Here is a 25,285-nt window from a genome sequence, read left to right as displayed (position 1 = left end):
CACACTGTCCCTGCCCCTTCCCCCAAAATGTCCTGATTTGGGGTTAAATGATTAATCAGTGGCTATGTATATATTATTCAACAATTAGTCAAGTAGTAAAGCATGATTGCATTTCCTTTCTTGAAGACCTTTTTTTATTTTTGTTTTTCCAAGAGTTAAGCATTGCCTTCTTTTTTTATTTACTTTTTATTTATTTTCAGTATAACAGTATTCATTATTTTTGCACCACACCCAGTGCTCCATGCAATCTGTGCCCTCTCTAATATCCACCACCTGGTTCCCCCAACCTCTCACCCCCTGTCCCTTCAAAACCCTAGGGCTGTTTTTCAGAGTCTATAGTGTCTCATGGTTCACCTCCCCTTCCAATTTCCCTCAACTCCCTTCTCCACTTCATCTCCCCATGTCTTCTTTACTCTTCATTTGTTTGACTTTCTTTGTGCCTTCTGCTATTTTTTATAACTGTTGGGACATATCTGCTACATACATTTTGAAAACTACTTCCAAATGCTTAAGCTGATCAGATAGTCCTTTGGTTTCTTCCTCTGGTGCTGTCCCTTCTAGAGCTCTGTTCTTGGGAACCCCCCCCCACCAGCTGTGCCCTGTACTAGGTGGCATCCTTATTTTCCAGACCCCACTTCTACTTTCTTGATTTAGGTCCTTGTTTTGGTGAAGTACATTTTCCAGCATCTTCTGAGATCAGGTGCATTGGAGGTAAAATTTTAGATAATATTTTCATCCCTCCCTCACATCAGGATTTCAGTTGAACTGTATATAGAATTCTGGTTAAAAATTATTCTCACTTGGGGGGCGCCTGGGTGGCTCAGTGGGTTAAGCCGCTGCCTTTGGCTCGGGTCATGATCTCAGGGTCCTGGGATCGAGTCCCGCATCAGGCTCTCTGCTCAGCAGGGAGCCTGCTTCCCTCTCTCTCTCTCTCTGCTTGCCTCTCCGTCTACTTGTGATTTCTCTCTGTCAAATAAATAAATAAAATCGTTAAAAAAAATTATTCTTACTTGGAAATGTTAAGGCATTGCTTCTTTTCTTGTAGCATCCAATATTGTCCTAGGGAAGAAGTCTGATGTCATTCAGAGTCCAACTCCTTTATATGTGACTTATTTTTCCCTTTGAAAATTTTTAGGGTCTTCTTATCCTAAAATTTCACAAGGGTGGGTTTCAATGAAGATTTTTTTAATCTATTTTTTTCTGAAAACAAGGTGAATCTTTTCAATCTGGAGATCGATGGTGTTTTGTTGTAGAAATTTTTCTTAGAATATTTCCCCCTCCCTTTCCTCTGTCTCCTGAAATTTCTTTTGGTCACATACCACCTCCTGAGTTGATTCTGCATTGTTTTCAAAATCTAAAGTATTATTCTTTCAAAATAATACTCAAACCTTCTGCCCAACTTTTTTACTTATATTTTGTTGTTCACTTTTTAAATTTCTAGGAGCTCTTTTCTCTTCTCTAATTAACCTGTCTCCACAGGAACTTGTACTTGTTTTAGGGATGCAATATATTTCTTTATCTCTCCAAAGAGTAATAATTATATAAAGCTTTCTGGTTTTTTTTTTAAAGATTTTATTTATTTATTTGAGAGAGAGAGACAGTGAGAGAGAGCATGAGCGAGGAGAAGGTCAGAGAGCGAAGCAGACTCCCCATGGAGCTGGGAGCCTGATGTGGGACTCGATCCCGGGACTCCAGGATCACGCCCTGAGCCGAAGGCAGTCGTCCAACCAACTGAGCCACCCAGGCGTCCCAAGCTTTCTGTTTTTTAACTTACTTTCTCTCCCTGCCAGATTTCTTTTCTCTTTACACCATCAAGTTTTTCCCCCCTCTTTATTTTATTTCTTTTTCACACTGGAAGTTTCTGCAAAAGTGAGCCTGTCTTGGGGCACCTCGATGGCTCAGTCCATTTAGCATCTGACTCTCGGTTTTGGCTCAGGTCATGATCTCATGTGAGATCAGCCCTGTATAGGAATCCATGCTCAGTGGGGAGTCTGCCAGAGATTTTCTCCCTCTGCCCCTTACACCACTCGTGCAAGTGTGCACTCTCTCTCTCTCCCTCTAAAATAAATAAATTTTAAGTGATCCTGTCTTTCCATAATTAAGACTAAAGTACCATACAATAGATTAGAAGGTATGCATTCAGGGTGAACCCTGACCAGTGGGCATCCCCAGAAGCTGATGAGGTAGTGAGCTGCCTTTTTCCTGGGGAACTCCCAAAAGTAAAGATCTTACTAAGAAAATGGGTGTTTTCTTTTGGACTAGCCAGTTTCTCAAGAAAGGAATATTCCAGTCTTCTGCATAGGGCAGGATGATCTGAGAAAGGGGCTGACCCAGGCCTGGCTGTGAGCATTCTGAAGAGAGCCAGGGTCTCAGCTGTAGATCTGTATTTCTCCCTTATTTTCAGGATGGGATTCCACCCTGAACTTGGCTGTCTCTAGGTCTCCCCAGCTCAGAGGAAGGGGCAGGAAAGAGTCTCCTGGTTGCTTAGCATGAGGAAAAATAAAGACTTAGCAACTAAGTTCTCTATATTTGGAATTTCAAGAAATCCCCCCTTTATTGCTACCACCTGTAGCACCTGGTATCTCCAAGCCTCACCTTCCTATGGTTCTGACCAGTAATGTGGCTTATTTCTCACAGATACTAATCCCCATCCCCCTGCCTTAGTCCCTTAGGTCATTGCTCTCTCCATTCTGGTAAATCAATTGCCCTGTCTCCCAATGTTTCCCATATTCCAAAAGATATTGATATGTCTCCAATGACCTCTCTTCTGCCTTTCTCCTTGTCTTATTCTGCTCTTTTTTTGGTCCAAGGTATAATTTACACAACATAAAAATCATTTTAACCATTCTGAGGTACAGAACACAATGGCAATGAGTACATTCACAGTGTTGTGTAACCACCACGTCTCCCTAGTTCCAAACATTGTCATCACCCAAAAAGGAAACCCCATATGTAGTAAGCAGTCATTCCCTGGTCCTTCTTCCTCTTACCTTCTGGAAATCACCAACCTGCTTTCTGCTTTTATAGATTTGCCCATTTTGGATGTTTCCAGTAGACAGAATCATACAATATGTGACCTTTGGTGGCTGTCCTCTTTGACTTCCCATAACATTTCAAGATTTATCCACATTGTAACATGTATCAGCACTTCATTCCTGTTCATAGCTGAATAATATTCCATTGCATGGATATACCATATTTGTGCACCCATTTGTCAGTGGATGGACTTATCTCTTCTCTTCTATTCCTATCCTGTCATCGGGGGTGGGAGTTGAAAAAGAGAGATGACATATGTGACAGGTAGGTCTGCCACAGTTCACCAAAACAATCTCACTAAGTATGGATACAAGCTCTATCTCTCTGACCACACAACAGCCTGGTTTTCATTTTAACCTCTGCTTTAGAAATCTGTCCCATGACCAGTCCCTGTTGGAGTGACCATAAAAAGGATGCAGTCTACCCCATCAGAGTCACGAATCAAAATCCATTTCTCTTCTCTGGCCTGGGGTCTCCCCGCCAAAGAAAACCCCAAAATGTGGTTGGGAAGGCAATCCCAAACTGTTTAGAATAGCATGACTGTTTGATTATTTAACCCCAGGAATATTTAAAATTAAGTATAGAACTGATAAATTTTTTCAAGTCATTAGAATATTTATATTAAAGAACAATCCCTCAGAGCTAGTATTTTAAGAACATATAATCTTCTTCTACAGAATTCCATATTCCATACTCTAGTCATTTTGAGACATGAGCAACATCCCAGTTAAAGAATTAGTATGAGGAGATAAATGTATATTCTTAGGTGTCAGCACCCATTTTCGGAATATTCAAGGTATATACCATGAGGTCTATAGAAAAGGATTAAAAGGGGCACCTGGGTAACTCAGTGGGTTAAAGGCTCTGCCTTCAGCTCAGGGCATGATCTCAGGGTCCTGGGATCGAGCCCCACATTGGGCTCTCTGCTCGGCGGGGGCCTGCTTCCTCCTCTCTTTCTGCCTGCCTTTCTGTCTACTTGTGATCTCTCTGTCAAATAAATAAATAAAATCTTAAAAAAAAAAAGAAAAGGATTAAAAATAGAAAGTTATGAGGTGCTACCATATTTGGAATTCCCTAAGGAGATTAATTCCCAAGTCAGTATCTAGATCGAAAGAGTTAGGGGTGCTCCTGAGGAAATGTCAACCTGAGACTCTCGAAATTCTTAATTGCATGAAATCTGAACCACCCCAGAGAGGGTAAAGCATATTTCCCAGAAACCCAGCAAATAAGATTCATGGAAAAAAAAAAAAAAAACACACCACGCACAAGCCCCCAGAAAAAGAGCCCAAGGCAAGTTCTTGTTTTAATTCACCCTTACTTATTGGTACTGTTGGATGCAACACTAACCTTCCTTTGTCCTGATTTTGGAAAGGAGGGAGTCCTTCCTCGACACCTCTCTTGAGATATCATGCCAGTGGGGATTCGGCCCTTCTAGGAGGCTTCTCCCGTCACTTGGGAAGTAGAGGCACAGAGCTGCATCATGGATTTCCCAGACCAGAACTTTCCAGGGGCCCCGCCTGACTGGCTTTGGGCCTTTGTTCCAGATTTGTACAAGCACATGAGTTTGCTCTCTACTACATCTGCCCTCTCTCACACCTGAAAAGACCTGGGCCACCTCTTGAAGAAGGCCACAAAGGGTCACACTCTAGGTTTCTAGCACCACCTATCCTCAGGGGCTAAGAAGCAGGTTCCTTGACATGAGAACCAAATAGCCACTGGCAAATAATATGGCCCTGCGGCAAACAGAGGGCTGGTTCATCTCCTGGGCCTATGTGCAGGCAAGGAGAGCAGCAGACTTACAGAGAGACAGAGGCACGGGAGCCCGACAGGACGGCACAGCAGCAAAACAGGTCAACAAGGCAAAGAGGTCAGGCAGGGAGACAGTGAAATAAGCTAGTCGGTGTATTTGTTGGGTGGGTACATTCTTAAGAGAGACAAGGGCAGACACTGATGGTGCAGTTCCAGCAGGGACTGCAAAAGAGCTTCCCCTCCGGGTCATAGTCACCGCCCCCCTCAATGTGATCCTCCTTGTAAGTGTCATCATCGTGTCACTGTCACCATCAGTACAAATAAATCTGAATGAGGGAAGACATGTACACTGCGCTATTGATCACGCCCAATATGACCCCCCGTAACTATCCCGTAGCATCACCCACATCGCTGTCAGCACACCAAACCTGGGGATCAGGGCCAATGAGCATGTGCCTCACGTCGGGTACTCTGTAAAAACGAGGAGCCCAGCCCAGCCCTCTAGGAACTCATTCTCACGAGCAGCATCATTATTGGCTAGAATGTATTGAGTACTTACCATGTACCAAGCACTGTGTAAGGATTAACCCTTACAATACCCCAAAAGCCATGAATGCTCTCCCATGATGAATGACAAAATAGATTTAGAGGAGCTAAGTGATGTGTACAAGGTCACAGAGCTAAGGAGGGGCAGCACTGGGATTTGAGCCCAGGCTCACGACTGACACCTCACTGTGATGCATTTTGTCTCCCACCTTCTCCAGTTTGGGGGCACGTACAAGGGGACCCATTGAAGGCCGCAAGAACATATTAGAATTGCCACACATTCTTACTTATCATTTTATCCTCTAGTTTCTATTTGATATGTGTTTTCTGACATACTTCATCACCATTATTGAGTATATATACAGTTTTTAAATAAATAATTTCTATTGTGGATACATGCTTAATTGTTTCCCGATCAAAGTATGCAGTCAAAACTTCTTGGAGACACCTGGACAGAGCTAACATGACCACCCCACATAGCTGAGCAAATGGAAAAGTCAATCAGTTGGATTTGAGCTTACCTCTGGGGAACTATAGTCAACATCTATAATTCTGAACCATGGTAATAACTGGGTTCTGCAGAATTAAAGTCTTGATTTCAACCAGTGACTAAAAATTTCAACATATCCTTCAGAATGGCCTCTCTTTAATTTTACCTGTTGCCATTCCTACTGCTAACACGCCTGTACTGGTAACAATTAACATGTATTAGTTTAACAAATTTTTAATGAAGGAGAAATAGTTTCATCACTTTCTAAGTCCTCTCTGAAAATGTCCCAAAAGTTTCTTCATTTTAAAAGTAGGTATATACTTTTCAAGGGAACACTTATCTTCTAGAGATGCATAGTACAAAACGTAGGTGTGAAATGACAGGCTGTCCAAGATTGCTTCAAAGGAAATCTGGAGGCAGCAAGTGGCTGGGGATCAGAAGAGGCAGAATTGGCCAAAGGTTGATCATTAAGGAGGCTTAGAGATGGATATCTAGGTATGTAAGTTATTTGGCCAACTTAAATGTTTTAGTTCCATAATAAGTAGTTAAAAATAGTTAAGATGTAAAGAAAAAGAAAAGAAAAACTTTATTTATTTATTTATTTATTTTACTGAGCACTGTAAGAACTTACCTCTCAGTTGAGAAAGGAGAATGATCAAATGTGGATTTCACAGAAATTATTGTAAGCCCTTTCGTGTCTTCCTAAAATCATGAGTTTGTCTAGCGAACATGCGTTCATTGTTTGCTATTATATTAGAATCAACCACACACAAGATATAATAATTACGAGATGGGGGAAAGGGGCCTGATTTTAAAACAACCATTGCATGATCTGTGCAAGGAAAAACTCAAAAAAGAGACAAATGTCATGGATCGTTGAAATGATGTCCTTTCAGACACTTTTCAGCAGATACTTTTGGTGTGGGCATCAAGGACAGGATCTCCCACACACAGGTAGCTCTCAAGGCCGAGACCGTTGATTTGGAATCTGATTGAAATCTGAATGACATCACTCAGAGGGACATGTGGCAGCTTAAAGGACCCCAGACCATATCTCAAGGCAAACAGTGAGATGCAGACCAGCATTCCCACAGGAACAAGAAAAACCAACAAATGCCGATTACATTGCCACTGAAATTAAACCAAGGGCAGTTCGCCAAATAATGCATAGAAGGCAGGAATGGTTGGTGTTCACCATGGCCCACAGCTACTTAAAAAGCACAAAATCGCTCCCAGGGCAACACTCACCTATTGGCCATCCCCCCTGCTCCAAGAAACCAGAGCCAACCCTGCCAAGAGGCCTTGGGCAAGAGTCCTTCCGGAGTTCAGCCTCCAAGCTCTCTTCAATCCTTTGTGTTCTGAGTAAGAATTTCCACACTGAGAGCTCGCTTCCAATTACGCCCGGAGATAATATCAAAATGATAGGTAAAAATAGGCCCAGCTTTCTGGTGGGGCAGCCAAAGCACACAGTGCCACAGGGAGAACGCAGGCTGATTGGGATCTCTAGAGGTTGTGACGTCTTCTTGGAGAGCAGCGGAGGGCGGTGGGAGCAGTGTCATCAGACTGGGCTACCGAGAAAGCCACGGGGAGAGAAGCACACGAGGGCTTGTTGCGACATGGGCTTTCCTGGGAAGGGAGAGGGTGCGTCCACCTCTCCTTGACACTTGGGACCAAACCAAAGAGTAGCAGCCAAGCTGACGTGAGAAGGTTAAAGTTGGCCAGTCCCGCCAGGGGCCTGCATCGTAGTGGATCCCAGGGAACAAAAACACAGATTTGGGAGAGCTTTAAAAGGTCACTAGGGTCCACCCTCCTTGGCGGAGGAACCAAAGTTTTGGGATGGGGAATGGCTTTCCACAGATTCTCCATGACCTCCATCAGTGAACCTCCACGCTGCCCCCAAATAAACACATAATATAAAGGGAAAATGGCGCGCTTGCTCTGCACGTGCAGCTTCAAGGAAAACTCCTGTTGCCCCCAAGGAAGACATCAATGTGCCTAACCCGCTCCTACAGAGGAATTTCGGAACTAGCCCTGTGTGCTCACCGCCACAAAGAGCCAGTGCTTGAATGGACCCCATAAACTGTCAACGTCTGAAGAGACTAGGACCTCCCAGCACACCCCTCCATGGGGAAAGCCACACAGCTGTCAATCACGCAGCTGTCATGGGCGCCATCTGAAACACTGTTCCCAGCCATTTGGTGGTGCAAATCATGAGCCTGAAAATGTCCTTATTCCCTTGAAGCCAGTCATTCCTCTCTAGAATCTGCCGAAAGAAAGTGAGCCTCAACAGGATAAAAGTTCTACACAGAACTGTTTTCATAACACAGTGTTTCTCTAACACAGCAAACTAGGGAAGATTAAGAATGAGTGATACATCACTCAACCCAATAACACTCAGCCATTGCAAAGACGTTTAAACAGAGGATGCAGCAAAATTTTTTAAAAATGCTTGTAATATTTTAGATGTAGCTGACAATGTGAAGAAACCAGGATGCTGAATTCCCTATTCATTAGGCTATGTTGGTATTTTTTAAGAAGATCCATTTATAAAAATAACTAGAAATGATCCTATTGGTAGGAGGAATGTAGACTAGTCAAGTTCATAGAGACAGAAAATAGAACAATGGTTACCAAGGACGAGGGAAAGGGAAACGGGGAATCATTGGTTAACAGGGACAGAGTTTCAGTTTGGGATGATGAAGTTCTGGAGATGGACAGTAGTAAAGACTGCCCAACAATAAAAAGTGTCCTTAATGTCACTGAACTGTACACTTAAAAATGGTGAAAGTGGTTAATTTTATGTTCGGTATTTTTTGCCACTATATTAAAAAAAGTTGCCCCAAAAATGACTCGCTGGAAATAAACTAAAAAGAAACTGTTTTTGAGTGGGAGACTTTTGCATGGTTGTTTTTTGTTATATCTAATTTTCTGTGTTGTCTAAAATGTATATAAGAAATATATTCAGTTGATCTTGGAAAATCTAACAATCCTGATTTAAAAAAATAAATTTCAACATGCTATTAAATAACAATGTCTCTCTCTAAGTTTTTCAGGGCAATAATAATCCACATTCCTCACTTAGGTTAAATACCGCACCTTGCCTGATTACCCTGACCATTTTACAGGAGAGAAAACCGAGGCTCACAGAGGTTGGGTGACTTGCCAGGATCCACGTTTTTGCCAGCGGTGGTTTAGATGATTCTGACTATTGCAAACCCAGGCTGTTTATGCTGGAATGGCCAACACAGATCACCGGGACTTCACATGTATTCTGCCCTCAGACATAAGCTCTCCAAGACGTAGAGAAAGAGCTTGTCCATTAAATGAAATTCCAGCCAGCTTCTACCTTCCTTAACTTTTGGGCTTTCATGCAAAAAGAAAAGAAAAAAGGAAAGAAAAGAAAAGTAACAGAAAAAAGAAAAGAAAAGGAAAGGAAAGGAAAGAAAAAACTCTTGGATTTAATCCAAAAAAAGGAACAATTTCTTAATAGATCTTATAGCCAGCCAACAAACATCAGTAAACTTTCCCCAGTCTCTGCTTCTCAGGATTAGGACCCTGAGGCTTTGAAACTCTGAATCATTAAGGACTCAGTTATGTTCAAGAGGTGGGACACCCTGAGGTAGGAAATTTAGACTAATCTATGTTGGAATGGTTTTTGACAGCGAGAGCTATTAGTGATTTAATATCCTAATTTCATTCATTTTCATCCATTAGAATATTGAGTTACCTGGAGCATGTATTTCTCCCACATTCTAACTGGTTTTTCATTTCAAATGAGGCAGCAGAGTGTCCAGGGGTCATGTATCAAAGGGTCTGAACGCTTCAATGATGAAGGTGAATTTCACACCTGTTGATGTTCTAGGCATCCCTTCGCCTTTGGTGATCTTTGCGTTCTGGAAATGAAAAATCTGTCAGTTTGTGTCAAGCGCAAGAAGTATTCTTGAGCTCTTTGCTAAATTCATTGAAACAAAGGAAATCAATTCTGGTATCCAGCACCTAGTAATTAAGGAACAACGCCTCATTACTAATGAAGAGAATATGGAGTAAGGAGAGGTCTCAGCCAGAACTCCTGCCAAGCCCAGAGAACCAGCTTGGTTGGAGGAGGAGGAGGGGACAAATAGATACCAGTGAGTCAGTCAAGTTCAGTATACACTGACAGCCATCGAAGCAGAGGACAATCTGGGAGTCAACACCGAACTGCGCTGAGTTTCCAGGTTCTGTGACAGTCACGACACCAAGATTAGATGCCTTGGGAATACATTACTGTCGAGAATTCAGAGCAAAAGTTCTAAATAGGCATAGGGAAGGCACTTGACCTCAATCGCTGACTCTCATGGGTGGAGACTGCTTGGAACACTGCACTGAGAAGGGGCTGACACTACAATTCCAGTGACCAGGAGAAGGTGTGGGGAGAAGGGGGATGGTGGCAAGTGTGCCAGACATCTGTCACCTGTGGCCCACTCTGTCATGAAAACCACTCTACCAAAATTTAGGCTGTCTAGGCAACACCTGTCTTAGGTAAAATCGAGAGGAAGATGGAATTTGTTTTTAACACACCGCACTCCCCTTGACCTTTCCCATCGTCCCTCCTGGTCTCTGGCACCAAATAACCTGACATCCTCTCTCAATCAGTTCAGTCTCCCCATTTCTTCAGGACACTAATGATAAACAATGTCAAGTCCCAAGGATTACAGTGTCAAGGCAGCTGGCGTGAGATCCCTGGCGGCCCTATTCGGGGCTCAGAGCCATGTATCATTATGTCTGGGGGTGGAAGAAGGGAGACCCTGCAGAACAGGGGACCACAACCAGAGGCCACCTTTCTTCCTTCAAGACAGAAACTCGGACAAGAGGCAGAAGAACGTAGACTAGGTTGTCCTCCTTTTGCACCTGGCGTAGCCCTGAGTCTGGTCCAAAGGCAAGCCTCAAGCTCTTCACTGTGAAAACTAGAGGCCGCCCCGGGCAGGTGAGCTCCCCGGATCAGAGAACCTTCTCCACTCTTGCTGCCAGTGCTCCCTGGGTTCAGGAGACCTATCCCGGGGCGCCGGAGGACACCTACTCCATCTGAACCAACGGAGCCTAGAGGCCACCCTTACAAGCCTGTAGGTCCCTGGACCTACTTCCCTGCCAATGTCACTAGGACACTGAATAAATGATAACTACGTGAAAGGATCAGAAGCCGCAGCTGGCCCTTCAAGACAGCAAGTCTACCCAGGGATAGACCTTTCTGAATAGGGCTGAGGGGCATGCACTCAGTAAATGGTAGCAGCGGTTATTGTTATTAATGACGTTGCTGAGGTCTCATAGGAAAAACTTTTTCCTTGAGCCTGGCTTTTATAAAGTCGTGGGGTGCTGGACTTGAACGTGGAGCGATATCCTCCACCAGGCCCTGAGATCCTGACAAAAGTCGTTTTGCTCACATCCTACGACCCGGTGGCTGGAGACCTCACTGTTCTCTCTCTCGGGGCCTGGCCTCCTTCTGCCCCCAGCCCAACCTTGACCCCAGCCTGCCCCCAAGGCCACTGGGGGACAGCAGGGCCACCATCTGGCCGCTGCAGGGCTGGCTGCCTCATCCGCATGTGACAGTCAGGACTTTCTCTTCTCTGCCTCTTCTTGGCGCCTTCGTTTGGCACCGGGGCTGCTATTCAGTAGCTGAGTCTTCCTCAAAGTCCACAGCTCCTTCTTGGAAATGGCACAGACCTGAAAACAAGGGGCCCAAACACCTCTGCCAACAGGGACATTGCGTAATGACAGTACCGTGTTCCAGGTGCAGAGAACCCGGTTTCAGAGAGGCGACAGAAGCTCGAGACACTCGGGGAGGCTGCATGGGTGTTTAAGCTCCCTCTCATTCTCAGGGACAGATCTGGTTTTGAAAATCAGACCACCCTGGCTCCAGCCTGGATGGGCCCCTCCTTCCTCATCATCACCACACCCACGATCTCCTTTCGGGGGACAATAGGTGGCTGTCACCTCTGTATAATATCAACAATGTCAGCAAGGAACCCACCCAAGAAATATGACCTCCCTAAATGCCTGGGATTCCACTATTAGTGATTCACTCCTTTGGTTCAGTACCACCCACTCTCTGGCCCATTCTGGGAAACACACATTCACCTGAGAGGGATGACAGGCGAATAACTTCACCAGACATTTTCTCCTGATAGGAGAAATACACGGGTGCGTGGCCCACGGAGTTGAGGTGGGTATCACAGGAGTCAGAGAGTGGGGAAGGCTTTGTGGTCAAATTTCTTTAGTGTCATTAGGTTTCTAAGAGCTAGGCCTGTTTGCCCCCTCCAGCTGCCCCTGTAGATGTTGATCCCCATGAGTCAATCACCAAAGGATTCAAAGAGGCAACATACAGAAAGGGTCAACTCGGTACCCCATGTATAATCAATACTTGACAAATGTGAGTCTGTCCTACTCTTCCCATGAATGGAAAGATACATTTGTCCTGGGGGAGACACTGGTTCGCACCTGCTCCTCATCTTCTGGGAAAGTCAAGTCAAAGAAGTCGGGTTTCTCCCCTACTCTGTTACTACATGGGCACTCCTCCGCCCCACCAGCCCACGTGGTCCACGACTCTTTCACCACCACTGGGGGAGGGAGTGCGAGGGTCAGTTCCCTGAGCTTGAGCTACGACTTGGGTGGGGGAGACGTGGTTTCTTGGTCCCAGGGCTGTGAGAGGTTGAGGAGCCTCTTGCTTGGTGTTGATTTTGTTCTGCTCCCCAGCTCTGCTCATCCTCTCCTGTGGATCAGGTTCTGCTCTGGGCCTCAAGAGGTTTGCCTCCTGTAGACTGCATTGCCAGCCTCTTTTGCCCTCTGCCTTCTAGGGATACTCAGCCAGTTGGAGGTTCCAGGAGGAGATTGGGAGGCAGGAGGAGAGAGAGATGAGTGATTTATTGCCCTTACTTCTTTCCTACTGGGCCAGGTTATGGCAGCAGCTGGGCCCCCCAAGCAATGGTCACGGATCCCATGAAGCAGCCCCACTCCCTTGGCTCCAGTGCTCACTGGGGTCATCTGTCTAGAGACTAGAAAAAACTTCTCACTCTTGCTAGTCCCTGGGGACACCCCCATCTGTTACTGACCTTCACCCCTTTATTTTCCATCCACCAGGGTTTATTGTACAGACCAAATGGGATTCCATGTGTAGTCTCTTCACCAAGCCTTGTTGAGAAATGAAACACCCCTGAGAACTCCCCTCTGGGGAAGACCATGTAGATCAAGATCCAAATCAACCTGGAGTGGTCACTCTGACTTCACAGCTTGGATCTGCTGATTCTCTACTTCGTGCTAAACATGGATTTTCTTATTTAATCCTCCCAACAGAGGTGTAGAAAGATCACATAACTTGCCCCAGATCACACAGTTGTATTTGAAAACTGCATAGGAGTGCTAGTACGTATATCAGGAAGTCAGTACTCAGTTCAACTTTCGGACTCTCAGTCAAATACTAGAGTCAAGTATTCCATTTCAGCCTCACTTCTCTTCATTGCAATCTAGTGGGACAGATATTTCTAAGTTTATCTTCCAAAGGTAGGCTCCATTCAAAGAGCTATTTATCATCTTATTGGATGAAGTTGGGGAAGATGTGGCCACCCTAGAGCCCAAAATAAGTCAAGCCCTTGGCAAAGATGTAATGTGGAGAACCTGCCTGAAGCCCCCTTCTCCTCTTCCTTGGGGTGCCTTGTCTATTCCCTTCTGGCCCCCTGCCCTACATCCTCAAGACCCCTCCTCCTAATCTATAGAATCCACTGATGCCAGCTTACCTTTCTTATAGCCCAGTGCATACCTTCAGTCTATTTCTCCCATGCCCTGATCTCCGCTCCCCAGAAGTGCTCCATACTGGAGTCAAGTATTCCATTTCAGCCTCACTTCTCTTCATTGCAATCTAGTGGAACAGATTTTTCTAAGTTTATCTTCCAGAGGCAGGCTCCATTCAAGGAGTTATTTATCATCTTATTGGATGAAGTAGGGGAAGATGACTCCAAGATGATCTACTGCCTTAACATATTTAAATATGCATATCCTCAAGGTACCACACAAATGGTGGGAATTTTAAGGGCCAGGTTAGCCCAGCAAGGGAGATATTGATGGAGAAGGAAATCTTTGCTGATTCCTTAAGGACACCACACAGATATCTAGATTATAGCTCCAAATCCTTTAATAGGCAAGGTGTACCTATTGACATTGGAGGAGCTCTGGGATCTTTGCCTTCAGAGGCTTTCACAGAGGGAAAGAAAGATGAAGACACAGGCTCATCCTGATCTAGACCCCAAGCATCTCCTCTTTTTTCCCATGACTGATAGTAAGTGTGCACCAAACATTTTATACACTCCCCTAATTTTGCAGCCTGCCCTCCAGCTGAGGTCGGGGCAATATAGTGAGCTCTGGCCACAGACTGCAGACATAAGGGACATGTGCCTCTCCTGAGCTAAAGCAGCTAATGGCCAATGTACCTCCTCCTCCTCTCCCTTCCCCTGTCTTAAAGGTCATTTGTTCTAAATGGTGCACCTAGGATGAAAGCCAACCAGCCTGCAACAGATATTTGATGAGTAAGAAATCCATGTTTATGGTCTGAAATCACTGACATTTTAGGGTTGTTTATTACTGCAGCATAGAAGAACCTATCCTGACTAATACAGCATGTGAGACAAAATCTAAACAAGTATTTAGTGCTTAATTAGACTGTTGGTAGCAATTTATCATTCCCTATAACTCAAGAGCTAGAAAAGAAAAAAAAATCAACATTTCCCAGCTACCTTTGAAAACATAGTTCTAGAAATAAATTAGATTCCCCCAATAATATCCTTGTGTGAAGCAATATAACTTTATAGCAGAAATATGAGTGTTCAGAGACATTTTAGTCACTGGACTCCTCATCCCAGAGTTCAGTCACAAGCTTTGTGGGTGCCCGAGGCCCATGTGGTGAAAGCAGCCAGGGCAGTGGCTTCCTAATCCCCGGATCACAAGGACAGTGGGATCACTTTGAAATGGTCAACCCAGATTTCCACTTCTCCAGCCCTTGCAACATCCTATAAGCTCATAATTCCCTGAACTGAATTATTTTCTTATTGAAATAAACAGAGCGGTGGCTATTTCCTTCATTCTACTCTGAGTCCATGTTGCTTTTAAAAGTTTGAAAAGATATAGCCACAAAGATGTTGTACAGCACTCTGAAGGCTCAAAGCTGGGAGACGACAGCTGCTCTAAGACCTCAAAAGTTTGGAAGAGAAAAATGTAGTGGGAAGAAGGGACACACAACCATGAATTCATTTTTAAAACGTAGCATCATTGAACATTATATCAAAAACTAATGATGTACTATATGGCTAATTGAATTTAATTTTAAAAATAAATTTTTTAAAAATCCTTCTTAGTACAATCGAAGATGGGTTGGAGGCCCAGCCCCATCCCTTCTCCAAGGTGGCACAGACAGTAAAGGCAGAGCTGTGGTTCAGATTGAGGTCACCTGAATGTGGCTTCTACTAATCACTTTGCAGACAAGTACCTGACAACAAGCTTCTGGGAAGTTTCATCTTCAGATCCCTCCAGCTGTCCTAGAGGCACCCCCATGGTTCTGCATACCTCACCTACACACTTCCCAACCCCATGGCTGGCTTCCTGGACACACTCCTGAAGGCACCGAGTACATGTCTTTGTAGACAGCTAGTGAGCATGTCGGGAAGTCAACCCAACTCTGCAGGATTGGGAGAAGTTTGAGATTTAACCTTCCCTGGGGGAAGCAAATGGGAAGCTGTCAGTGCTATGGTTATCTCTGCAGGACTGAAAGAAGGCACACAATTGCACCAAGGCATACACTTCTTGCACCACCAAGAGGATACAAGAAGTATAAAACAGATGAAGCCAATAGAAAATATCTGATAAAGTCAAAGAATCCCTAACAGAGCTGATGGAAGGTACTACTCTCCCAAAGCCAGTCAGTAAACTCTGGAGGAGGTAACTCCTTCTTCAAATGTGAAGACAGCAATGCAAGATTTCAAGGAGCATGAAAAATCCAGGAAACATGACACCACCAAAGGACCACAGTAATTTTCCAGTAAGCAGCCCCAAAGTAATGGAGATCTGTGATGTGTGCAATAAGTAATTCAAAGTCATTGCCTTAAGAAAGCTCAGTGAGCTACAAGAAAACAGAGAAAGATAATTCAATGAAATCAGGAAAACAATACACAAACAAAACAGAAAGCTTAACAGAGATATACAAATCATTAAAAAATAACCAAGCAGAAAAATTCTAGAACTGAACAATACAATGAATGAAATGAAAGATGCAATGGAGAGCATCACCAGCAGGATGAAGTAAGCAAAAGAAAGAATCTGTGAAGACAAAGACACATCATTTTCACTTATCCAGTCAGAGAAGGACAAAGATAAAAGAGTGAAAAAAGTTTTGTGAATTAATGGGATGTTATCAAGCAAACAATCTAAGCATTATTATAACTTCAGATGGAAAAGAAAGAAGAAGGTGGTACCCCTTATTTAAAGAAATAATGGCTGAGAAATTCCCAAATCTGAGGAGAAATTTAGATACCCAAGTTCATGATAGTCATAGATTCCCCAAAAGATCCAACCCAAAAAGATCTCCAAGACACATATTAGTGTAACTGTCTAATATCAAAGACAAAGAGAATTTTTAAAGCAGAAAAGGAAAAAAAATCCAAGGGAACAAGGGAACCTCCATAAAACTATATCGGTGGACTTCTGAACAGAAACTTCGCAGGTCGGGAGAGAGCAGGTTGATGTATGTAAAGCACTGAAGGGAAAAAACTGCCAACCAAGAATACATTACCTAACAAAGCTGTCATTCAGCAATGAAGGAGAAATAAAAACTCTCCCAAACAAACAAAAGCTGAAGTGGTTCATGGTTAGACCTGCCTTACAAGAAATGCTGCGGGTTCTCAATGCTTACAAGTTCTTCAGGCTAAAATGAAAGCATGCCAACTAGTAATATGAAAACCTAGAGCCCATTGGTAAAGGTAAGTATATAGTCAATTCAGAAGACTCTAATACTGTAATATGGTGATATGTACATCACTAAACTCTAGTATAAAAGGTTAAATGACAAAAGTTATAGTTTATTAAAAATAACTATAGCTACAATAATTGGTGACTGTATATACAATATGTAAATCATGATACCAAAAATAAAATGTGAGGTGGGAGTAGAAGGGTAGAGTTTTTGTATGCAGTTGAAGGTAAGTAGTTATCAGCTTTAAATAGACTGTTATAACTATAAGATGTTTTACGTAAGCCTCCTGGTGATCACAAAGCAAAACCTATTTATGTATCTATTTATGTAATAGATACATAAAAGATAATGAGAATGGAATCAAAGCATACCACTACCAAAAATTATCAATTCATAAAGGAAGACACAAAAGAGGAAGAAAGGAACAAAAGAACTACAAAACAGCCAGAAAACAATAAATGGAATTAGTAAATCCTTATCTATCAATAACCACTTTCTATCTAAATGGGTTAAATTCCCCAATGGAAAGGCATAGAGTGGCTGAACATACACAAAAGATCCAACTACATGTTGCCTACAAAAGATTTATTTTAGCTTTAAACACATACACAGACACAAAGGAAAAACTGGGGAAAATATTCTATGCAAATGGAAAACAGAAGAGAGCAGAGTAGCTATAATTATATCAGACAAGTAGACTTTAAGTCAAAAACTGCAATAAAAGACAAGGAAGGTCATTTCATAATGCTTACAAAATCAATTCATCAAGAGGATATAACAATTGTAAACATATATGCACCAACATCCATTTACCTACATAAGTAAATACTAACAGATTTAAACAATACAATAATAGTAGGGAACTTCAATACTTCACTTTCAACATGGATACATTATCCAGTCAGAAAATCAGTAAGGAAACACCGCACTTGAACTTTACATTTGAACCAAATGGACCTATCAGACATATATGGAACATTTTATCCAATGGCCACAGAATATAAATTCTGTTCAGGCACACATGGAACATCCCCCAGGATAGATTATACATTAGATCACAAAACAGGTCTTAAATTTAAGAGCATTAAAATCATACAGGTATCTTTTCCAACCACAATGATATAAAACTAGAAAATAACAACAGAAGGGAAACTAGAAAATTCATGAACATGTGGAAATTAAACAAAACACTCTTAAACAAACAATGAGTCAAAAAAGAAATCAAAAGGGACATTAAAAAATATCTTGAAACAAATGGAAATACAGCATATCAGATCTAATGGGATATAGCAAGATCCAGCTGTAAGAGGAGGGTTTATAGCAATAAATGCCTACATTATGAAAAAGATAGATCTCAAATAAACAACCTAACTCTATACCTCAAGGAGCTAGGAAAAGAACAAAACAAGTCAACAAAAGGAATGAAATTTTAAAAGAGCAAGGCAGAAATCAATGAAATAGACCAGAAAAATAATAGAAAAACTAAGAACTGGATTTTTTTTTAAGGATAAAATTTGACAAGCCTGCAGCTAGACTAAATAAAAGAAAAGAGAGAAGACTCAAATAAATAAAATCAGAAATGAAAGAGGAAATATAACAACAGATACCATATAAATACTAAGAATCATAAAAAACTACTATGAACAATTATGGGCCAACAGATTGCATAACCTAGAAGAAGTGGATAAATTCCTGGAAACATGCAACCTCCCAAAACTGAATCACAAAGAAATAGAAAATCTGAACAGACCAATAATGAGTAAGAACAACTCAGTAATCAAAAGCCTCCTAAAAAACAAAATCCCAGGACTGGTTTTAATGGTGAATTCTACCAGACATTTAAAGAATTAATTCCGGGGCACCTGGGTGGCTCAGCAGTTTAAGACTCTGCCTTCAGCTTGGGTCATGATCCCGGGGTCCTGGGATCAAGCCCCACATCAGGCTCTCTGCTCGGCAGGGAGCCTGCTTCCTCCCTCTCTCTCTGCCTGCCTCTCTGCCTACCTGTGATCTCTCTCTCTGTCAAATAAATAAATAAAATATTTTTAAAAATAAAAATAAAGAATAAAGAATTAATTCCAATCCTTTTCAACCTTTTCCCAAAAACTGATGAGGAGGGAAACACTCTTAAACTCACTTTTTTAAAGCCAACATCACTTTGATACCAAAGCCAGACAATAACACTACAAGAATAGAATAATCTAATATCCCTGATGAATATAGATACAAAAATCCTCAACAAAATGCTGGCAAACAAATCCAACAACACATTAAAAAGATCACATGCCATTATCAAGCTGCATTCACCCCTGGGAGGCAAGGATGAGTCAACATAGGCAAATCAATAAATATGATACGCTGCATTAACAGAATGAAGGATAAAAACCATATCATCATCTCAATGGAAGCTGAAAACGCATTAACAGAATTCAACATTCTTTCATGATATGGACTCTAAGAAATTATATATAGAAGGAATGTACTTTGGCATAATAAAGGCCACCTATGAAAGCCCACAGCTAACATACTCAACAGTGAAAAGCTGAAAACTTTTCCTCTAATATCAGGAACAAGATAAGAACATCTACTTTTGCCACTTCTATCTAACTAGAAATCCTAGGTAGAGCAAGTAGGCAAGAAAAAAAAAGCTATCCATCAGAGAGTGGTAAAAATGCCTCTGTTTGCAGGTGACATGATCTTACATAGAGAAAATCCTGAAGACTTCATTCAAGTACTGTTAGAACTAATAAACAAATTCAGTGAAGTTGAAGGATACAAAATTAATATACAAAAATCAGTTGCATTTCTATACATGGACAACACACTATCAGAAAGTGAAATTGGGAAAACAATCCCATTTATAATAGCATCAAAAACAATAAAATACTTAGGAATAAATTTAATCAAGGAGGTGACAGATCTGAACACTGGAAACCATAAAACACTGATAAAAGAAATTTAAAAAGGCACAAATAAATGGAAAGATGTCACATATTCATGGACTGGAAGAGATAATTGTTGAAATATTCATCCCACCTTAAGCAATCTTCAGATTCAAAATTCCATTTGAATTTGAAATTCCATTTTAAAATTCCCTTTCAAAATTCCATTGATTTTTTCATGGAAATAGAAAAAGCAATTCTAAAATTTGTATGGAACTACAAAAGACATTGAGTAGCCAAAGCAATCTTGAGAAATAAAAACAAAGCTGGAGACATCCCTTCATGATTTCAAACCATATTACAAAGCTATAGAAATCCAAACAGTAAGTACTGACCAAAAGTTAGACATACAGCTCAGTGGAACAGAATAGTAAGCCCATATATAAACCCACACATATATAGTCACTACCTTTCACCAGGACACCAAGAATATACAATGGGGGAAGAACAGTTTACTTAAAAAATGGTGTTAGGAAAACTAAATACCCACATTCAAAAGAATGAAACTGGACTCTTCTTTAATACCACTCACAAAAATTAGCTCAAAATGGATCAAAGACTTAAATGTAAGACCTGAAACCATAAGACTTCTAGAAGAAAACATGGGAAAAAATCTCCTCATCACTGGTCTTAGCAATGATTTCTTGGCTATGACACCAACAGCTCAGGCAACAAAAACAAAATAAATAAATGGGACCACATCAAATTAAAAAGTTTCTGCATGGCACAAAAAGCAACAAATGAAAAGACAACCTACAGAATAGACGAAAAGAATTGCAAGCCATGTGTCTAATAAAGAAGCAATATCCAAAATATAGAAGGAAGTCCTATCACTCAATAGGGGAAAAAAAAGTCTGATTTTAAAATAGACAAAGGACGTGTTAAGATAGCTTTTATCAAAAAAGCAATATATATTAAGTGTTGGTAATAATGTGTGGGAAAGAACCCTTGTATACTACTGATGGGAATATAAATGGGTAGAGCCATTATGGAAAACAGTATGGAGATTCCTCAAGAAATTAAAAATAGAATCACCACATGCTCCAGCAATCCTGCATCTGGGTATTAGTCAAAGGAGATAAAATCAGTTTCTTGAAGAGATATCTGCCCTCCTGTGTTCACTGCAGCATTATTCACATAGCAAAGATACAGAAACAAGACAAATATCTGTGAAGGGATGAACGGATGAAGAAAATGTGGTGTATATATAGCAGAATAGTATTCAGCCATGAGAAAGAAAGAAGGAAATCCTCCCATTTGCTGAGCAAAATTAGCCAGAGAAAAAGACTATACGATCTCACTTATATAGGGATCTTTAAAAAATAAATAATTTTTTTTTAAAGGCCAACTCATAGAAACAAAGCAGAATGGTGGTTATCAGAGGTGGGGAGGTTAAGGAGACAGCAAGAAGCTGGTCAAGGGTATAAATCTTCAGTTACAAGAAGAATCATCTCTGGGGATCTGATGTACAACATGGCGACCATAGTGAATAATACTGTGATGTATTTTTAAAATTTGTTAAGATAGGAGAACTTAAGCATTTTCACTACACACAAAGAAAAAGGAGAAAGAAAAGAAAAATAGGTAAGTTTGTGAAGTGATAGATGTGTTAATTAATAGAACTGTGGAAACCATCTCACAGAGTATATCAAATCATCGTGTTGTACACTTTAAATATATACAATTTTGTCAATTACACCTCAATAAAGCTGGGGGAAAACAACAAGTTGAGGCCCCCTGAGCCTTTGACCAGTGTTGCTTCTGTCATATATATAATGCCAGCTTTGAATCTTGGCAGAGAAGGTTCACCCACCTGGACCACTGGGGAGCCACTGAGTATTACAGAGGACTCTGAGAGCAGCAGGCTGTTTGGAGCAAGGAGAATGTGTGCCACATGCTCGCAGCATTTAAGATTGTGAAAGACAGGCTTGAAATGAAATCTAATGATCAGTATTCACTTTTATGGCATGGTTTATAAAAATAGACAGTCCTCGTAAAGAGCAGCCGTTGCCAACCAAAAGCCTGTTAAGTGTCCAGAGATTTTATTTCAGAGCTAACAACTTGAGTTCCTCACATGTCTCCACTAATGACGCCCCGCGAGAACTTAAGCCTCTAGCTTCAATGTCTTGTGCCTCATTTTCCGTCTGTAAAGAAGGGATAATGACACTAGCTGCTGGATCATGTTGGCAACATGCTCAGAAATCCCCAGATCAAAGGTGCTCTGCCTGGACCCAATAAGATGATGACGGGGCTTGCCATCATTAGTGTTGTTATTATTACTGTTGTTGTTGGGGGCACCCATCTTGCAGCCCAGGAAGTAGGCATGACTCCCATGGCTGATTCAGCACCAAGACAGACTAAGGAGGAATTTCAGTTCTGGGGGAGCCATTGATTTAGAGAGGGCCCATTTCAATGACATCACACGATGGCACGTTGCCAGGCTCCCCATGGAGAGTGAGGTGCTCTACTCCCTCAGAGTAAGACCATGCCCAGCACATCTCCAAGAGATAAATTATGTGTCTTTGGAGAAGGAGGTCACAGAGGAAGATCATATAATTTCTCTGGCTATATGATTTCTGTCATTACACAGCTGGCTGAAAAGTCGTGGGACCATAGCCAGGAAGCTTTAGATTTGAGTCCCAGCTCTACCAACTAGACTCTGGTAGCCTTGAACATAAGTCATCATTTCTCAGGATCATCATTTCCTGATTATAAAATAGGTTTTACTTTTTTTTTTAATTTCTTTTCAGCATAACAGTATTCATTGTTTTCTGCACCACACCCAGTGCTCCATGCAATCTGTGCCCTCTCTAATACCCACCACCTGGTTCCTCCAACCACCCAGCCCCTGCCCCCTTCAAAACCCTCATATTGTTTTTCGGAGTCCACAGTCTCTCATGGTTCACTTCCCCTTCCAATTTCCCTCAACTCCCTTCTCCTCTCCATCTCTCTTTGTCCTCCATGCTATTTGTTATGCTCCACAAATAAGTGAAACCATATGATAATTGACTCTCTCTGCTTGACTTATTTCACTCGGCATAATCTCTTCCAGTCCTGTCCATGTTGCTACAAAAGTTGGGTATTCATCCTTTCTGATGGAGGCATAATACTCCATAGTGTATATGGACCATATCTTCCTTATCCATTCGTCCGTTGAAGGGCATCTTGGTTCTTTCCACAGTTTGGCAACTGTGGCCATTGCTCCTATAAACATTGGGGTACAGATGGCCCTTCTTTTCACTACATATGTATCTTTGGGGTAAATACCCAGTAGAGCAATTGCAGGGTCATAGGGAAGTTCTATTTTTAATTTCTTGAGGAATCTCCACACTGTTTTCCAAAGTGGCTGTACCAACTTGCATTCCCACCAATAGTGTAAGAGGGTTCCCCTTTCTCTACATCCTCTCCAACACACGTTGTTTCCTGTCTTGCTAATTTTGGCCATTCTAACTGGTGTAAGGTGGTATCTCAATGTGGTTTTAATTTGAATCTCCCTGATGGCTAGTGATGATGAATATTTTTTCATGTGTCTGATAGCCATTTGTATGTCTTCATTGGAGAAGTGTCTGTTCATATCTTCTGCCCATTTTTTGAAATGATTGTCTGTTTTGTGTGTGTTGAGTTTGAGTTCTTTATAGATCCTGGATATCAACCTTTTGTCTGTACTGTCATTTGCAAATATCTTCTCCCATTCTGTGGGTTGCCTCTTTGCTTTTTTGACTGTTTCCTTTGCTGTGCAGAAGCTTTTGATCTTGAAGAAGTCTCAAAAGTTCATCTTCGCTTTTGTTTCCTTTGCCTTTGGAGACATATCTTGAAAGAAGTTGCTGTGGCTGATATCGAAGAGATTACTGCCTATGTTCTCCTCTAGGATTCTGATGGATTCCTGTATCACATTGAGTTTTTTTATCCATTTTGAGTTTGTCTTTGTGTACGGTGTAAGAGAATGGTCGAGTTTCGTTCTTCTACATATACCTGTCCAGTTTTCCCAGCACCATTTATTGAAGAGACTGTCTTTTTCCACTGTATATTTTTTCCTGTTTTGTCGAAGATTATTTGACCATAGAGTTGAGAGTCCATATCTGGGCTCTCTACTCTGTTCCACTGGTCTATGTGTCTGCTTTTATGCCAGTACCATGCTGTCTTGGTGATCACAGCTTTGTACTAAAGCTTGAAATCAGGTAGCGTGATGCCCCCAGTTTTATTTTTGTTTTTCAACATTTCCTTAGCAATTCGGGGTCTTTTCTAATTCCATACAAATTTTTGGATTATTTGCTCCAGCTCTTTGAAAAATACCAGTGGAATTTTGATCGGAATGGCATTAAAAGTATAGATTGCTCTAGGCAGTATAGACATTTTAACAAAGTTTATTCTTCCGATCCAAGAGCATGGAATGGTCTTCCATCTTTTTGTGTCTTCTTCAATTTCTTTCATGAGTGTTCTATAGTTCCTCGAGTACAGTTCCTTTACCTCTTTGGTTAGGTTTATTCCCAGGTACCTTATGGTTCTTGGTGCTATAGTAAATGGAATCGATTCTCTAATTTCCCTTTCTATATTTTCATTGTTATTGTATAAGAAAGCCACTGATTTTTGTACATTGACTTTGTATCCTGCCACGTTGCTGAATTGCTGTATGAGTTCTAGTAGTTTGGGGGTGGAGTCTTTTGGGTTTTCCATATAAAGAATCATGTCATCTGCGAAGAGAGAGTTTGACTTCTTCATTGCCAATTTGGATACATTTTATATCTCTTTGTTGTCTGATTTCTGTTGCTAGGACTTCTAATACTATGTTGAACAAGAGTGGTGTGAGTGGGCATCCTTGTCGTGCTCCTGATCTCAACGGGAAAGCTGCAAGCTTTTTCCCATTGAGGATGATATTTGCTGTGGGTCTTTCATAGATAGCTTTGATGACGTTCAGGAATGTTCCCTCTATCCCTAAACTTTGAAGCGTTTTAATAAGGAACAGATGCTAGATTTTGTCAAATGCTTTTTCTGCATCGATTGAGAGGACCATGTGGTTCTTCTCTCTTCTCTTATTGATTTGTTGTATCACATTGATTGATTTGTGAATGTTGAACCATCCTTGTAGCCCAGGGATGAATCCCACCTGGCCATGGTGGATAATCTTTTTAATGTGCTGTTGGATCCTGTTTGCTAGGATCTTGTTGAGAATTTTAGCATCCATATTCATCAGTGATATTGGTCTGAAATTCTCCTTTTTGGTAGGGTCTTTGCCTAGTTTGGGGATCAGGGTAATGCTGGCTTCATAGAAAGTCTGGAAGTCTGGAAGTTTTCCTTCTGCTTCAATTTTTTGAAATAGCTTCAGGAGAATAGGTGTTATTTCTTCTTTGAAAGTTTGGTAGAATTCCCCAGGGAATCCGTCAGGTCCTGGGCTCTTGTTTTTTGGGAGGTTTTTGATCACTGCTTCAATCTCGTTACTACATATCGGTCTATTCAGGTTGTCGATTTCTTCCTGGTTCAATTTTGGGAGTTTATAGTTTTCCAGGAATGCATCCATTTCATCTAGGTTGCTTAGCTTATTGG

The sequence above is a fragment of the Neovison vison genome, chromosome 7 (genome assembly GCF_020171115.1).
Source record: "Neovison vison isolate M4711 chromosome 7, ASM_NN_V1, whole genome shotgun sequence".
In the NCBI taxonomy this organism is placed as follows: domain Eukaryota; kingdom Metazoa; phylum Chordata; class Mammalia; order Carnivora; family Mustelidae; genus Neogale; species Neogale vison.
This window is presented reverse-complemented; position numbering follows the sequence as displayed.